This window comes from Apium graveolens, chromosome 9 (genome assembly GCF_009905375.1).
Source record: "Apium graveolens cultivar Ventura chromosome 9, ASM990537v1, whole genome shotgun sequence".
In the NCBI taxonomy this organism is placed as follows: domain Eukaryota; kingdom Viridiplantae; phylum Streptophyta; class Magnoliopsida; order Apiales; family Apiaceae; genus Apium; species Apium graveolens.
This window is the reverse complement of record NC_133655.1, coordinates 180323224-180342554: the sequence shown is the minus strand read 5'-3', so window position 1 is coordinate 180342554 and position 19331 is coordinate 180323224. Positions and strand designations below refer to the sequence as shown.

Below are 19331 nucleotides of genomic sequence, written 5' to 3'. Positions count from 1 at the left end.
TACAGGTCGAACCGTACCCCGGATCGAAAAAGTTAAAACACGAAAAGTGTTCAGAATTATCAGATTCGGTTAGGAAGGAGTTTTCGGAAGAGTTTCGGGTTGTAAAACGCAAAAACGATTGAAGTGGGACGATTTCTGATTCTAAAAAGTAATTCTATAATCACGTAAAAATAATCATTATTGACTCTATAAATTCTTATAAAATCATAAAATAATCTAAAAATTACTAGAAAAATACCAAAATTATTTATATTTAATTTTGAATAATTAAAAATTAAAATATCTAAATTGTATCAGAAATAAACATCCAAATATTAATATCAAATATCAAATAATTCACCAAAATTCACATAAAATCACATAATAATTATTTATTTATAAAAATAATTACATAATATTTCGTGATGCTTCTCCTAGGACTCATGCTTGGCCTCTTTTTCATGCTTGTTTCAAGACTGAAACTGTTTCTGCTCAGTATCCTTGTTGGACTGATGCTTTTACTCCTGCCCAGTAATGTACAATAATTTACAAACATTGAAAGAGAATTCATAGTATAGCAACATTCGGCAAAGAAAAGCCAAGGGATTGATTTTTGAACTCTACCTCTGGAGTAAACTCCCTCACACAAACATACTTTAGGAGATTCCAACATGTAACCTGAGGGAGATCTGGTTTTGCTGGATCATTGTACTCTGTAATAAAAGAACTGAAATTAGTAGAAGAAGTCATATTAGAAACACATCATATAGACTAATCAAAAAGAACACCATCTGTGGAACAACTACACCCTTAAGATCAATAGTCAGTTAAATAATTCAAACCAAGGCATGACAATCTTTGCACGAACAGATAATGCCTTCTCAGCTCTTAAATCCGGAACTTTAAACTCGCTCACTGATCAAGAAAAAGTCGAACTCATTCAGTTCCATGTTCTACCTACTGTTCTGTCAACTTCACAGTTCCAAACCATTAGCAATCCTTTAAGAACACAAGCTGGAAATAGTGTTGGTGGATAGTTTCCATTAAATGTTACTACTTCAGGAAAAAGCGTAAATTTAACAACTGGAGTAACCAATGCAACAGTTGCTATCACAGTTTACACTGAGTATTGACACAGTTAACGACATCTGTAAAGTTCAACACATATGTTCTGATGTGAACAACCTATATGTTAGCCTATTTGAATAGCCTTGTATCTTTGCCTTCAGTTTGCACATGTGTTAGCCAGTCACTCACCAAAAGCATTCAATCATTGTGCCAGCCTTTACTCTCTTTTTTTGGCGACATCTAGTCTGTCTATAATGAAGAACAGGATGTTGTTATCCCAATATTTCTGTTTCAGTACTGCTATAGAATTTGGATGTTGGTTTAGTTATTTGAACATATTACTTCATATTTTGCAAATATCTTTTTTCACTTCTAATGTTTTTAAAGGACACTTGCACTTTCGTTATAGATGAAGACCTCCCGTACTCCAAAATTTCAGAATATATCCATGCAATATAAATTGGAATGATTCCCAGCAAGAATGACACCTGCAAGTTTAAGGGAAATGTTTTACTTAAGTAAAAGGAGGAATTAAGAAACCTAAAAAAAAAAAATCAACAATAACAATAACATTCAAACATTCAGTATCTCAAAAATATTTACCAGGGTCTTGTAAATCCTCCCCGTATGCCCTCATGTGGACAAACTCACAGACCAAATAAAAACTTTACCGAAATACACAACAAATGTTCACCACCTGCAAAGGCTCATATGGATGTTAAAGTAACATATGGTTTTGGAGAGTTTTTACTCAGAAACTGACCAAACATTTTAATTCAGCAAAAAAGGTGTTGATATTATTATTATGCAAACCAACTCACCAATCATATAAACTTTGTGATGACTTCTACTCAAAATGTGAGTAGAAATATTCAACGGAGAATAAGTCTATAATAATTCTTAGTCAACCAAAAAGGAAATGCAATCGGTTAAATTCAGATATTAAATTAAAAAGAATCAAAAGAAGCTTTATTGTATTAGAAATATTAATCATAAAAAATATATGAATCGACCAACTTAAAATATCCTATTACTTAACACCTTTGGAAAGACATATATCAATACGAAGTTTTTCTTCTTGTATGTATTTTCGTAACAGAGATCAAGCATTACTACTTCAGTACGTCATGGTTAATATATAAAAACTTGGGCCTTATACAGAGCTGAATCAATTGATCTTGAATCCGAAAAATGATATAAGTAGATTTAGATCTAGAGTTTTGGATTATTGACTACATATCTCATTTCTTGCAGATGGTCTTGAACAAAGATATGCTATTGAATTACCAAAAAACACATAAAGTATTATTTCAAACGCTGCATCGTATACAACATAGGCAAGATCTAATACAGAAGGAAAGATCTAAAAGCAAAAATCACCTTTAAAGATCTGAAATAAGTAGTGGTGGTAAATTACTTCAATTCGCTGCCATCTCGGTTCAAGTCGCCTTCTCCGCACGCCAGTTTTCTTGTCCTCGCCCTGATAACTGGCTCCAACGATCTATAAAAAAAAGTGAAAACCCTACTAAAATACAGTAACAACATCAGTTAGCAGGGCTAGCTCATTAACCATATTTCCTCTGTGTTTTTGTAGGACACATACCCAGCGTCATATACTTTTAATAATTTAATGATTTATTCATATTATATATAGCTTATTAGGCATCGCTTCCAAACAACAGCAACTACAGCTCCTGGGCCAACTGGATTGAAAACAAAAGTTTGGTCCTAGAAGGATAAAACAGTTACTAGTCCCTAGCAGCAAAAGATCTTAAAAGTATTTCAGAGGTCCTACAACTACATGAAATTTATGTTTTGACATTCCAACCTCAGATTCATGTATATACAACAGTATCCCTAGACCAAAAGTCATTTAAGGCATAATTTTGCGGCTGTGAAAGATACCCTGAAAGTACATCTTGACAATTGAAATAATCACACAAACAACAAATAACTACATGGCGCACCATATATAATAAGCTTGTATTTAAATATAAATAATCGTAGCCCACATAAATTAATTCCAGGGTATCGTTTTTAGTGAAATTTAATTTGTATCTTGATTAATCTTACATTTGTCAACTAAATTCTTATGTCCTAATTAAACCGAAAAATTACATATCTAGTTTATTATGTATATATAACAATTGAAGTCTAAATACTAGTAGTGTTTGAATGATTAAATGATTATTATCGAAATTAAAAAACATATATAACAAAATCGAACTTAACAACAAGCCCTAGCATATAAATAACATTATACAAATGGAAACATAGATATATAAACCTTTTTGAGGGATAATCTTTATAATTTAAGGATTTTGTTCGAGCAATCGACCCTTCGTGCGTCGAATCTCAGCGTTCATCACCACAACAGAAACTCTCTTCTTCACAGTACTTGTTGACTCGGCTTTCTAATTAATCAATTTCACTTAAGACATAAGATCAATAAAGAGAGAGTAGAGAGAGAGGAGTACTTGAGTACAAAATCGAGTATCTGTGTTTGACTTTTGAGAGAGACCGTCTGAGAGGGGGTGTTTTGTTTAGGGAAATTTTCATTTAAGAGGGAAAAATGCCGCTCAATAATTCATAGTAAATCGTGTATCATTTTTTATTTTTTTACTTTACTTTTTAATTTAATTATTGAAATATTATTTATTAGATAAAAAACAAACCATTGGCAAAAAAAGAAAGTAACTTATGTATATATGTAAAATTTATTTTTATAAATTTTATTATATTATATATTACATTTTTTATTCGCTAATAAATTAGAATATAATTTTTAACTAATTTAAGATAATATTTTTACTTTAATATTTTTAAAAATTAAAAAGTAATTAATGTAACATCAGGTGCTGGTGTTACATATTGTGCAACACCCACATAAATATCCTAAGAGCAACACTACATCATATATGGCCTGCTGTAACGTTTTTCTTCACTGTAACCAGCTAAAGTGTGACCATAGTGCCTTAAAATTATTTTTAGCTATCTATGGTTACATTATATTTCATTGTAATCATAGGTGTCATTTAGTGTAACCATAGAGAATATGAGGCATTTACGGTTACACTATATTTGATGTTACCGTTGGTCCCAAAAATGATGTAACCAAAAACTAAAATTTCATAGGTTGAATAAAAACATGAGGCGGGGTATCCAAATTTTTACAAAACACATAGGCGGGGGAATGAAATTTATAAAAAAAAATTAATTTTCTCTTAAAAGTCAAACTAAAAACAGGCCTCACATTTTACTCTCTCTTCTCTCACATTTGACACTCTATTCAATCATTATATCGGGACTCAATCTGTCATCATTGGAAGTTCATCTTTATTATCAAACAAGTCTTAATCTTCAATTGGGTTACCACACTTCAAACGTGCTTTGGCTCTTCCGGGTGGGTCTTCAATCTGGTCCTCATCATCAATTATTTGGCTGTATAAATGGGTCTGCATCAATTTGGGGTTTTGAATTGGGAATTTAGCTACTGGGTTTCATAATTACGTTTTTTAAATTAGGGCTTTTCGGCTTATTTTTTGGTTTGTAAGTGGGTCACATTTCACTACTGCTTAATTTTCGGGTTTAATACTTCTAGGCTTCTTTATATTTGTAATTGTAATTTTTAATGAACACATCTGATATCCTTTGATGGTCACTTGTAACTTATAGGGTATAAGTTCTTAATTTGGCATTGAAATATGATTTGGGCAAACAAGAAGTCCGCGGCAAGGTCCAAGGAAAGAAAATAAGGTACACATAGCTAAACTCGAGAAGAAGGTTCAGACCCTGCAAAATGAGATAACATCTTTGGTTGTTGATCAATTGACCCTATGGCAGGTACTTTCCAAGTTTTATAGTTATAAGAAAATTTGAGCGTGTTAGGTCACACACACTGTAGAGGGGGTGAATACAGTGTATAGTACACTCAAATCGAACTTTAAGAACTTAAGTAACAAAATACAAACTTTATTGAAACAATAAACTCTGTTACAGTATGGAACTGTTACCTCTCAGTGATGAACAAATATCACGAGAGCTGTTAGGGTTACAATGAATAATCTTCTCTAATAATGATAACACTTATAGTGTAAACCCTATATCTGTGTTTATATACTACACAGTTACAAGATAATCGCTAATTGATATGAAATATAATTCTGCTTCCTAAAATATATCAATCAGATATCTTTTCTTCCAAGTATTCCATTCTTCACGGAATTCCTTCTTCATGCATATCTCTTCTTATGTTTATCTTGATCTTCTTTCATTTAATCAGCTACTATCCTTATCTGATCGTCCTTCAACACTTAAGTTCTGATATCTATCTTCTGACGATTATCTCCTGATAACATATGTACTGATATCCTTAAGTCCTGACTTCCAATATAAGTACTGATCAACAATTAAGTACTGATTTATCCTGTTCAAGTAAGATCTGAAAGCTAAACATAAAACATATTAGCCATGACATTATCAAATATATCTAACAATCTCCCCCAACTTGTAAATTAACATAATATACAAGTTTAACAGATATTTGATGATATCAAAAACATTAAGTACAAATGCATGAGAATTAGACTAGATAACTACAACTTACAGTCCTTAAAGCTTTTACCAATTTCAACTTCTGATAACAACTTCAGTCTGTATAAATATCAGAATTTAAGCAGTTGTAGATCTTCGACTTGGCTTCATCATTTTCTGATCTCTCTGATGTCAGGAGTTGTTCTGAGATAGTTCTTCAACAAACATTTCTCAGCATATCTGAGTTCATCAATCATTCTCCTTTTGACATTTTTAAGCTCTGCAGTATCTTCACCAGTTTGAAAGATTGCAGCTATGAGATCATTGATCTTTGCTTTTCTCAACTCCTGATCTAGTCTTATGACATAAGCTTTGTCAGACTCTAGATTGAATTTAAGTCCCTTAATACCAAGATATGTTCTGATCTGTGCAGTATTAGGCTTCATATCAACAATATCACCATTTTGATCTCTGTACTTTGGAACATATATGCTGTCAGACTTAACAGAATAAAGCCTTTTCTGTCTCTGAATCTGTTCTTTTAAGTAGTTTGCAGCAGTCTCTGTTATTCTGTCATCCACTTGAAGTAAGAAAAGTACATGCTCCAATTCTTCAAAATACTTCAATGGAATGGCATTTTGTCTTATATGATAAACCCTACCATCTATCATGAAATACAACATGATGTATTCTTTCAAGTAGGTATGGTAAACCATCTGTACAGGTTCCAGTTGATTCAATCTCTCAGGAGTTGCTCCAATACCTGGTTCACTCAAGGAAGTTGGATCATTAGTAGTGTTGTGTACTCTTCTTTCATCAGCACTTCCCAATCCAGTTTTATCTCTAGCTTCCTTTCCAGTAACTACTCTTGCTTCAAAACCACTTGCAGTAGTCTTCAAAGATTGAGTCTGTTTTGCTTTAGTGAATCCTGGTAGGAGTGTCTTTGATCTATTTTCTGATATCAAGTTAACTTAAGCTCTGTCAGAGGTTACTTGCTTCTTCTGAATATCAGAACTTACAATTTCTTGACTCTGAACAACTTGAGCCATGTCAGAGGTTGTTTTAAGAACTTTTGTTGAAGTCAGAGCAAGATCATCTTTTTCATCAGTAATTTCTTCTTCCTCAGGAGGTACATAAACCTTGATAGGTTCACCAACCTTTTCTTTACCCTTGGATCTTGGATCTATCGGTGGTTGTGATCTAGCCAACGTTGCTTCAGTATGTGTTCTTTCTTTGATCACAATACCTTTGAGTTTTGGAAGTGACTTTTTACCAGAAGCTTCAGATTTAGATGTGACTTTCTCTGATTTAAGTTTGGCTTCTTCTTCCTTTAAACTTTCCAAGTCCATTCCTGGATTTTCTTGAAGAAATAACTGTCTTGACATTTCCTCATCAAGATCTAGAAGTTCATCAGAACTTATCCTTTTACCAGCAGCAGAACTTATTCTTTTCCCAGTATCAGAACTTGTCCTGTGACTAGCTTGTCTTGATGTAAACCTTCTACCTTGACTATGACCGCTACCCATTCCAGAGTATCCTTGATCATCATTTCCATCATCCTTTCCGTGCAGTGTCTTGTTAGTGTTGCATTTGGACTTAATTACCTTCTCCCCCTTTTTGGCATCAGCAGGTAGTAAAAGAGAGATAAGTAATTCCACTGAGGATTGGATTTCAGTAAGTTGTGATTGCTGAGAAGCTTGATTTGTCAGAATTTCATCAATCTGAGCTTGTTGTTTCTCCTGAGTTTTCTCAATATAACCAATCCCGTCAATGGTAGGTTGAAAGAACTTTTTCTTATCAATTTTCCAAACTTGTTCTTGTTTGATAAAGTTCTCCTGAATCTTATGTAGCTCTGCATGAGTAGTTGAATGAAGACCTTGTAGATGTTTAATACTCAATACAGTGACTCTAAGCTGGGTTTTTAAATCATCAAAATTTAACATTTCATCAGCTTTAGTCAAGTGCTCAGCAAGATGTATTGCAGTTGGAACACATGAAACTGAGTTCCATTCCTTAGTCCACTCCTGATCTGCATGAGTTTCACTCCAAGGTACTGGTGCATCCCCGATAACAAACTCCTTTACCAGTTCAGACTTAGGAAGAGTCTGTTGAGGAGTATGTCCTGAAGGACCTGCTTCATCAGCATCTACAGTTGGAGCAGCTTCACCAGTATCTCCAGCATTTGCAGCATCAGAACTTAAAGAATCAGTATCGTCTGATAAAACAACAGTGTGAGTAGCAATGGAGGCTTCAGTATCCTCTAATTGCTGATCTGATACTAAGTTCTGATCAACAACCATATCTTGATGCTCACCTAAAGTCTGATCATCAACATCTTGATGCAGAGAAGGTGTTGTTGAGAACTCTGGAATTTGAACAGCATCAGTAACAGGTGTTATGGAAAGATTATTTGCTGTTGGAGCTTCTAAGAGAAATACTTCAGACACAACCAAGTGTTGAACATCAATATCAGCACTTGTGCCTGGATCAACAAGAGACATAGATGGTGAGTTAGCCTTGTCAGATACAGCTTCCTGAGATGGAGTTGATGGAGAAGAAGTGACTGGAGCAAATTCCTTGTCTTGTGAGATCAGAGATTCCTGATCCCCTTCCTTAGCTACTTCCTCTTCATCATCTGAAACTGGCCTTTGTGCCCTCTGTTTCTTGTACTTCCTTGTTGATTTGGATTCCTTGGGAGTTTCAGGAACTATCATTCGTCTAAGCCTCTTGAGAAGCCTAGAACCCCCAATTTCAGAATCCTTCTGAGAAACCTCTTTCTCAGCTTCAGCAACAGCAGGTTCTCTAGCAGGAACCTGTTCCTCAGAATCAGATTCATCTCTCAATACAATCCTCCTTCTCTTTTGAGATGTTTGAGGAACATTCTTTGTCCTCTTTGGCTTGGAAGATGAAGGCTTCACAGTAGGTGCTGAAGATGAAGGTTGAGCAGTCTGTGAAGTGGAGAGATAGGATTTGAGATATGTTCTGAGGGTAGGTTGAGTAGAATGAGAGGTAGGTACTGAGGTTGATGGATTTTTGGTGTTTGGAGTTGGTTGGACATCAGAGTAAACAGATCTATAAGTATCAGGATCAGCATTTATCAGGATCTGTTTTACAGACTTAGGAATCTGTAATGGTCTAACCACTTTTTTTTTTAGTATCAGCATTTACCAGGTCATTAAAGTATCGTTTTGCAACCTTAAAAGGTGGGGTTTGAGTGCTGACTTAATGAGGTTCATCAGTACAGTAAGTGTAAATAAGTTGACAGAATCTAGCAAAATAAACAATATCTCGATCCTCTGTCATCCTATCCCCAATAAAACAAATTATTCCAGTTGCAAAATCAAAATGAGTTTGATGAATAATAGCATACCCTATGTGCTGACTCAGAATTGGGATAGCATCAAAATTTGAACATTTGTTCCCAAAAGCTTTGGTAATGCAATCAAAGAAGAAACTCCATTCTCTTCTGATATTAGCCCGTTTCAACTGTCCAAGTTTCGTCAGACTCTTTTCATATCCCAATTCAGCCATTAACTCCCGAAGGGCTGAGTCCTCTGGAATTGAGAAAGTACAATCTTCTGGAAGATGTAAAGCCCTGCGTACTGTACCAGGAGTGACTACAAATGATGAATCACCCACTTGGAAGATAATACTGGGAGTTCCACGTTGACCACCATCATCAAAAAGTCCAGTCCTCCAAAACCTCAGAACTTGTTGGCTTGAAAAGAATTCAGGCTGTGTTAATGCATACCCAACCTCACTATGTGCAAGAAGATCTTGCACAAAGTGCAATTCAGATGGAGCTTCAGTGTGATCAAGAACTGCAGCATAGTTGTTGGGGACAAACTTAGCTCCATCAATGATTAAATCCTTTGGTGCCATGTGAAAAAAAAATTGAGATTCAAGTATGCCTGTTAGGTGTTTGAGATAATGTCTGTATGAAAAACCAACGTAAGAAAGAAAGAGAAAGAGAGTAAAAGTAAGGAGAGAGATAAAATATAAAGAAAATAAAAGATTAAAGAAATCTTCTCTCTGTTGTACTTATACTCTGAACAAAAATGTTACCGTTGGACACCTGTCAGACATGCAGTAATAACGAACAGTTACTGGGCTCGAGAAAACATGAATCATTACTTACCCAGTTGCCTAGTTTCAAGGAAAAACTATTCCTTTTATCAAGAGAAACAGTTTTAATTCAAAATTTAAACCGTTAGCACTGATTAAATTATTTTTCACTGCATCATTGATATTCTGAAAATACATCACATGAAAATGACCAAGATAAATTAGATAAGTAAGTGCTGAAAATGAATCAGAACTTAATATAAAACAAAATTTATACGGTCATCAGAATATCAATCAGGATTTATCAACACAAGATAAAATAACTCAGAGATAAAATCTTGAAGTAAAAACAACTTTCATTAATATATCAAGACAATACATTTATGAAATGGAAATTACATCAATACTTATACAAAATTTTCCTTAAGCTTCTAATCCTAACATCAACAGCCTTAGTCCTATCTAAGAAGCCTGACAAAGCTGATGATGAAGAAAAACAGGAAGAAGACGAGATTAAGTCATCTTCTTCTTCCTACTCTCGACAAACAGAATGGCGAGTCGGATGATTCGCTCTTGCTGGCGGAGAGCTTCCAGCCTTTCCTCCTCCAATCGCTCCAGATGGCGATGGTAGTCCATATAGAAGAACAGAAGGTGTGTTAGTACCTCCTGTGGGACAGAGTCCCATATCTCCTCAGGAATGGTTGTGACATGCCATTCCTGCTGCCACTCGGCACAACTTAGCTCCATATTGAAGTTTTGGTAGTTCAAAAATATGTTGTATCTGACCATTGTGTTTTTGAAAGAAGAAGTATGAAGATAAGTGTGTGAGAAGAATTTGATGGAAAGACTGATGTGAAGTGGTTGCTTATATATGCAAGAGAATGCCAGGAGACGCAAAAAAATTGAATGCTGACAGATAGAATTAATTCTACCTCGTCTCCCTAGACTTTGAAAAAGAATAACATTCATTGGAAAGAGGAATCATGGTTTAAACCGCACAAGAAACAAGAAACAGTGGACTGTTCAAGTACGAATACCATTAATCCTAATCATAGTGACTATTAATCTTCCACTTCTACATATTCTAGTTCGAACTGAGACTGTTATCAAATTTTATTCACAGATAAGCCAAGTAAAGGATTAGACTGAGAAATCAGAACTTAGACATATACCAGAACTTAACAGTCATCAGAACATAATTTCTTAACTCGAAAAAGGAATGCCCATCTTAGTAAATCCTCATACAAGTTCTGAGTTATAGACTTCAGAACTTAATCATCAGAACATGTAACTAGAACTTGTCCTCAGAATTTGTGCAATAATGACACAATGACTGTTTATCTAAAATAACATAGACCACCACAGAAATTTTCATCATTCAGATGGAGTGATTAGAGTGCGCATTAAGCTAAATAACAGACAAAGAGTAAAGTCTGATTCACTTCAGTACATCTTAGAAATAAGGCATAACTAAAATTTTGCTAAAGAGCTGTCATTGTCCTGAAACCTACTGATGAATGAGTTCATGCTTGAGTCTACCTCAACTGTTTTGTGCTAATTTTATGCATCTTTTGAAATTCTATTTTACAGTGGCTTCTCAGTTTAAGTGAGTCACGACTGTGTATCAGAATTTATGCTATTATCAGAGTATTTCTCCAGTAATCATAGAGTGTGAAAAGTCACCAAGAAAATATTTTGCTTTTCTAATGCATATCTACTTAATACCAGCAATGCACTTGGGTCGTCCCTTCCACATTTTTACTCTAGATCTCAAAGGAGTACCTGATTTTATTCTTTGATCTTTTTGCTTTTTCTTTTGATAAGTGAGGTTTATCAGCACTTAGTACATTCAGCAGTTTTACTAGTATCAGAACTTAATAGATGAGTAGCATTATTCTAATTTGTGACTTAGTAATAAGATATACAAAGTAAACTTAACTAAGCTCAATTATCAGAATTTGCTAGTGTCATAGGGTTTCCACTGAAATAATTACTTCTTACATGGAATCATTTGTTTATTGAAGACTACTAGGTTAGTATCTAGCACAGTTATCCTCATAGGATTGAATAGGTACTTGACAGACATATCACTTATCAGAGTTTAGAAACATATATCAGACAACAGTCAGTACTTAAAGACATTTATCAATTAAGCACAGAATACACAATGAGATTAATTCTGTAAATACTGAGCATAAAGTCTGATAACATAGAACAAGACTAAGCAGATTTAGAGAAAGAACCTGAAACCATTCCAAGTTCATTTACCAATCTTGTAAAAGTAGCTTCACACAGTGGTTTTGTGAAGATATCTGCTAGTTGTTGATCCGTGGGAACAAAATGCAATTCCACTGTACCTTCATCCACATGTTCCCTGATGAAGTGGTACCTGATGCTGATGTGCTTTGTCATTGAGTGTTGAACTGGATTACCTGTCATAGCAATAGCACTTTGATTATCACAATAAATAGGGATTTTGAAATATGTTAACCCATAATCCAGTAACTGATTCTTCATCCAAAGAATCTGTGCACAACAGCTTCCTGCAGCAATATACTCTGCTTCTGCAGTTGATGTGGAAATTGACTTTTGTTTCTTGCTGTACCAAGAAACCAATCTACCTCCAAGAAATTGGCAGCTTCCACTTGTGCTTTTCCTGTCAATTTTGCAACCTGCAAAATCTGTATCTGAGTAACCTATTAGTTTAAAATCTGATTCTCTAGGATACCATAATCCCATAGCAGCTGTTCCTTTAAGATACTTAAAGATTCTTTTTACAGCTGTTAAGTGAGGTTCTCTTGGATCTGCTTGAAATCTTGTACAAAGACAGGTAGCATACATGATATCAGGTCTACTAGCAGTTAGATAGAGTAGAGAGCCAATCATACCTCTGTAGTCAGTAATATCTACTGATTTACCGGTATCCTTATCCAGTTTTGTCGTAGTGGCCATTGGAGTGGATGCACTTGAACAATCTTGCATTCCAAATTTCTTCAGCAAGTTTCTGGTGTACTTGGTTTGACAAATAAAAGTGCCTTCCTCATTCTGCTTGACTTGAAGGCCCAGAAAATAGCTAAGTTCCCCCATCATACTCATCTGATATCTTGACTGCATTAGTTTGGCAAACTTTTTGCAAAGTTTGTCATTTGTATATCCAAAAATGATATCATCAACATAAATCTGGACCAGAAGTAAGTCCTTTCCATGGTTGAGGTAGAACAGTGTTTTGTCTATTGTCCCTCGGTTGAATCTACTTTCCAGAAGAAACTGAGCTAAAGTCTCATACCATGCTCTAGGAGCTTGCTTAAGTCCATAAAGTGCTTTGTCAAGCCTGCAGACATAATCTGGATGTTTGGTATCTATAAAACCTGGAGGTTGTTCAACGTATACCTCCTCCTCCAATTCTCCATTGAGAAAAGCACTTTTCACATCCATTTGAAAGACAGTAAACTTTTTGTGAGCAGCATAAGCCAAGAATATCCTTATGGCTTCTAACCTAGCAACATGTGCAAATGTTTCATCATAATCAATTCTCTCCTGTTGAGAATATCCTTTTGCAACCAGCCTTGCCTTATTCCTTGTAATTATGCCATCACTGTCAGTTTTGTTTCTGAATACCCACTTTGTACCAACAACAGATCTATTCTTTGGTCTTGGTACTAGGGTCCAGACTTTGTTTCTTTCAAATTCATTCAACTCTTCCTGCATTGCTTGCACCCAATCAGCATCTTGAAGAGCTTCTTCCACTTTCTTTGGCTCAGTCTGAGAGAGAAAAGAATTGTAAAGACATTCATTTGAAGTACCTGTTCTAGTTCTGACACCTGCATCAGGATTTCCAATTATCAAATCAGGTGTATGTGATTTTGTCCATTTCCTTGCAGATGGAAGGTTTTCTCTAGAACTGGATGCTCCCCCAAGATCCATGTTATTTTCATTTTCATTTTCTGATGCTCCCCCTGAAACTATGCTCTCTGAGTTGGATTCTTCAGTATTTAAATTTTCAGCACTATCAGAACTTGGCTTATCAGAACTTGAAGAGTCAGATGTATGTTCTGATGTTTCTTGAGATGTGGTAGGATCTTGAGTATGCTCCCCCTGCATAGGTGCATCTTCCTTTGACGTAGTCTCCACAGTTTCAATAACATCAGAGTTTAATCCATCAGAGTTTACAGTATCAGGACTTAGACTATCAGGATTTTCTGTATCAGACTTTGAGTCTTCATTTTCAAATCTCAGCTGATCATGGTCAATGAAATCTTCAAGACCAGTAATCTTTTTGTCATCAAAAGAGACATTGATAGATTCCATGACCACTTTTGTTCTCAAATTATAGACTCTGAAGGCTTTTGTGGAAAGTGGATATCCAACAAAGATTCCTTCATCAGCTTTTAGCTCAAACTTTGATAGCTGTTCAGGATGAGTCTTGAGAACAAAACACTTGCATCCAAATACATGAAAATATTTCAGATTTGGCTTCTTTTTCTTCACCATCTCATATGGTGTTTTTCCATGCTTGTTAATGAGTGTTCCATTTTGAGTAAAACAAGCAGTCTGCACAGCTTCAGCCCAGAAATAGGTTGGAAGCTTTGCTTCTTCAAGCATTGTACGTGCAGCTTCAATGAGAGTTCTATTCTTCCTTTCAACAAATCCATTTTGCTGTGGAGTTCCAGGAGCAGAAAATTCATGCTTTATTCCATGGCTTTTGCAGAACTCTTCCATTATCAAATTCTTGAACTCAGTGCCATTATCACTCCTTAAAACTTTCACAGAATCTTTGACCATTTTATCCAGATGTTTGATATGATCAATCAAGGTTGATGCAGTTTCACTTTTTGTATGCAAGAAATACACCCATGTGTATCTGGTGAACTCATCCACTATGACCAACGCATACTTCTTCTTTGCAATAGACATGACATTTACTGGACCAAATAGATCAACATGTATTAGATGATAAGGCTCAAGAATTGATGATTCAGTCTTGCTCTTGAATGAAGATTTTCTTTGTTTGGCTTTCTGACATGAATCACAAAGACCATCAGGAGCAAATACTGTGTTTGGCAATCCTCTCACAAGATCTTTCTTGACCAGTTCATTTATATTGTTGAAATTTAAATGAGAGAGTTTTTTATGCCAATTCCAGCTTTCTTCAATTGACGCTCTACTCATTAGACAGATTGCAGAACCATCAGTACTTGTTGAAAGCTTAGCTTCATAAATGTTACCACGTCTGTATCTTTTCAGAACAATTTTGCCTTTAGATTTACTCACAATTTCACAGTGTTCTTCAAAGAAATCAACATGATAACCTCTGTCACAGATTTGACTTATACTCAGTAGGTTGTGTTTAAGTCCTGAGACTAGAGCTACTTGTTTAATTATGACATTTCCAAGATTGATATTGCCATATCCCAATGTTTTTCTAATGTTGCCATCTCCATAAGAAACACTTGGGCCAGCTTTCTCCACAAAGTCTGATAGCAGGGCCTTATTTCCAGTCATATGTCCTGAACATCCACTGTCCAGAACTAGAATATTTTTCCTGTTGCCCTGCAATCACAAAGACCACTAATTATTAATTTTAAGGACCCAGACTTGCTTGGATCCTTTGGCCTTATTAAGTTTGTTAACATTTGCAGCGGATTTAGCATCAGAGTTTATGTTAACATTTTTCTTATCAGAACTTACACTATCAGACTTTGAATCAGAATTTACACTAGAAGGAACAATGGAAACTTTCTTCAAAGAAGGTTTTATTTGATAATAATCATAGTACAAACTATGATATTCCTTACAAGTATAAATGGAATGCCATAAACTACCACAATGAAAATAAGGATTTTGTGGTTTGTATCTAACAGACTGACTCTTAACTCCTGATTTTGAAGGTAAGGAGTTAATATTCTTATTCTTTCTGCAAAAAGAAGCCAGATGGTTAGAACTTCCACAGTTATGACATGTTTTCCTAGGAGCATCAGGAACAGGTTTATAATCATTGCTTTTATTCACACCTTCCTTTCCATTCCTATTTTTCCTAGGTGATTTTACCTTGTTTGCATTCTTGACATCTTTTAGCTTATGCTTAAGCTGCTTCTTTGTCATTAAGCCTATGTTCACTTCAGCTGTCTTTTCCTGTTTTAGTTTATCAGAAGTTAATTTCTTTGTAACTTCTGATTTCCTTTGTTTATCGGCCTACCCATCGAACAATTCGACGTCAATCACAATCAACAATCAAATCAAGCAATTCATAAATCCATTTATTAATCCCATCCACCAATCTGAATTCACTTTATTAATTATTATTAATATTTTCGTTCTGAAGTTTATTTCATAACTACTTTTATTTATTTATAATTAGGACTTAGAATTAATCATCATTGTCCACCGTCGGCTTGCCGAGACTCATCGCCGACGGCGATAAAATTCGTCGGTACCCGCTAAATTCGGGTTTCCATACGAATATCTTTTTTCACTTCTAATGTTTTTAAAGGACACTTGCACTTTCGTTATAGATGAAGACCTCCCGTACTCCAAAATTTTTCAGAATATATCCATGCAATATAAATTGGAATGATTCCCAGCAAGAATGACACCTGCAAGTTTAAGGGAAATGTTTTACTTAAGTAAAAGGAGGAATTAAGAAACCTAAAAAAAATCAACAATAACAATAACATTCAAACATTCAGTATCTCAAAAATATTTACCAGGGTCTTGTAAATCCTCCCCGTATGCCCTCATGTGGACAAACTCACAAACCAAATAAAAACTTTACCGAAATACACAACAAATGTTCACCACCTCCAAAGGCTCATATGGATGTTAAATTAACATATGGTTTTGGAGAATTTTTACTCAAAAACTGACCAAACATTTTAATTCAGCAAAAAAGGTGTTGATATTATTATCATGCAAACCAACTCACGAATCATATAAACTTTGTAATGACTTCTACTAAGAATGTGAGTAGAAATATTCAACAGAAAAATAAGTCTATAATAATTCTTAATCAACCAAAAGAAATGCAATCGGTTAAATTCGGATATTAAATTAAAAAGAATCAAAAGAAGCTTTACTGTATTAGAAATATTAATCATAAAAAATATATGAATCGACCAACTTAAAATATCCTATTACTTAACACCTTTGGAAAGACATATATCAATACAAAGTTTTTCTTCTTGCATGTACTTTCGTAACAGAGATCAAGCATTACTACTTCAGTACGTCATGGTTAATATATAAAAACTTGGGCCTTATACAGAGCTGAATCAATTGATCTTGAATCCGAGAAATGATATAAGTAGATTTAGATCTAGAGTTATGGATTATTGAGTACATATCTCATTTCTTGCAGATGGTCTTGAACAAAGATATGATATTGAATCACCAAAAAACACATAAAATATTATTTCAAACGCTGCATCGTATACAACATAGGCAAGATCTAATACAGAAGGAAAGATCTAAAAGCAAAAATCACCTTTAAAGATCTAAAATAAGTAGTGGTGGTAAATTCCTTCAATTCGCTGCCATCTCGGTTCAAGTCGCCTTCTCCGCACGCCAGTTCTCTTGTCCTCGCCCTGATCACTGGCTCCAACGATCTATAAAAAAAATCTGAAAACCCTACTAAAATACAGTAACAACATCAGTTAGCAGGGCTAGCTCATTAACCATATTTCCTCTGTGTTTTTGTAGGACACATACCCAGCGTCATATACTTTTAATAATTTAATGATTTATTCATATTATATATAGCTCGTTAGGCATCATCGCTTCCAAACAACAGCAACTACAGCTCCTGGGCCAACTCGATTGAAAACAAAAGTTTGGTCCTAGAAGGATAAAACAGTTAGACATACTAGTCCCTAGCAGCAAAAGATCTTAAAAGTATTTCAGAGGTCCTACAACTACATGAAATTTATGTTTCGACATTCCAACCTCAGATTCATGTATATACAACAGTATCCCTAGACCAAAAGTCATTTAAGGCATAATTTTGCGGCTGTGAAAGATACCCTGAAAGTACATCTTGACAATTGAAATAATCACACAAACAACAAATAACTACATGGCGCACCATATATATTAAGCTTGTATTTAAATATAAATAATCGTAGCCCACAAAAATTAATTCCAGGGTATCGTTTTTAGTGAAATTTAATTTGTATCTTGATTAATCTTACATTTGTCAACTAAATTCTTATGTCTGAATTAAACCGAAAAATTACATATCTAGTTTATTATGTATATATAACAATTGAAGTCTGAATGCTAGTAGAGTTTGAATGATTAAATGATTATTATCGAAATTAAAAAATATATATAACAAACTCGAACTTAACAACAAGCCCTAGCATATAAATAACATTATACAAATAGAAACATAGATATATAAACCTTTTTGAGGGATAATCTCTACAATTTAAGGATTTTGTTCGAGCAATCAACCCTTCGTCCGTCGAATCTCAGCGTTCATCACCACAACAGAAACTCTCTTCTTCACAGTACTTGTTGACTCGGCTTTCTAATTAATCAATTTCACATAAACAGATCTATAACGAGAGAGTGGAAGAGAGAGTAGATAGGGGGGGGGGGGAGAGAGAGAGAGAGAGTACACAGATATAAGACATAGAAGAGGGGGAAGAGAGAGGAGTACTTGAGTAGAGGCAGTAATGTCAGAATCAAAATCGAGTCTCTGTGTTTTACTTTTGAGAGAGACCATCTGAGAGGGGGTGTTTTGTTTAGGGAAATTTTGATTTTTGAGGGAAAAATGCCGCTCAATAATTCATACTAAACCGTGTATCATTTTTTATTTTTTTACTTTACTTTTCAATTTAATTATTAAAATATTATTTATTAAATAAAAAACAAACACTTGGCAAAAAAATAAAGTAACTTATGTATATACGTAAAATTTATTTTTATAAATTTTATTATATTATATATTACATTTTTTATTCGCTAATAAATTAGAATATAATTTTTAACTAATTTATGATAATATTTTTACTTTAATATTTTTAAAAATTAAAAAGTAACTAATGTAGCACCAGGTGCTCGTGTTACATGTTGTGCACACCGACATAAATATCCTAAGAGCAACACTACACCATATATAGCCTGTTGTAACGTTTTTCTTCAGTGTAACCAGCTAAAGTGTGACCATAGGTGCCTTAAAATTATTTTTAGCTATCTATGGTTACATTATATTTCATTGTAATCATAGGTGTCATTTAGTGTAACCATAGAGAACATGAGGCATTTACGGTTACACTATATTTGATGTTACCGTTGGTCCCAAAAATGGTGTAACCAAAAACTGAAATTTCATAGGTTGAATAAAAACATGAGGTGGGGTATCCAAATTTTTACAAAACACATAGGCGGGGGAATGAAAACTATAAAAAAATTAATTTTCTCCTAAATGTCAAACTAAAAACAGGCCTCACATTTTACTCTCTCTTCTCTCACATTTGACACTCTATTCAATCATTATATCGGGACTCAATCTGTCATCATAGGAAGCTCATCTTCATTATCAAACAAGTCTTAATCTTCAATTGGGTTACCACTCTTCTATCATGCTTTGGCTCTTCCAGGTGGGTCTTCAATCTTGTCCCCATCATCAATTATTTGGCTATGTAAATGGGTCTACATCAATTAGGGGTTTTGAATTGGGAATTTAG

The 19331-nt window shown here is 34.5% G+C and overlaps 1 long non-coding RNA gene across 4 annotated transcripts; it reads right to left on the bottom strand.

Moving 5' to 3' along the window:
• Window positions 1–235: 235 nt before the first annotated feature.
• LOC141683979 (uncharacterized) lies at window positions 236–18406 on the bottom strand. 4 transcript variants are annotated; one of them, XR_012560518.1, is made up of 5 exons: window positions 18043–18406; window positions 2428–2775; window positions 1651–1744; window positions 604–1535; window positions 236–503 (listed from the first exon to the last, which is right to left on the bottom strand). It is a non-coding gene; the product is annotated as an uncharacterized LOC141683979 (long non-coding RNA). The 4 variants fall into 4 exon arrangements; XR_012560516.1 differs by lacking the exon at window positions 18043–18406 and adding an exon at window positions 3335–3530; XR_012560519.1 differs by lacking the exon at window positions 18043–18406 and adding an exon at window positions 3335–3528 and having other exon boundaries at window positions 2428–2572.
• Between the last annotated feature and the right edge of the window lie 925 nt (window positions 18407–19331).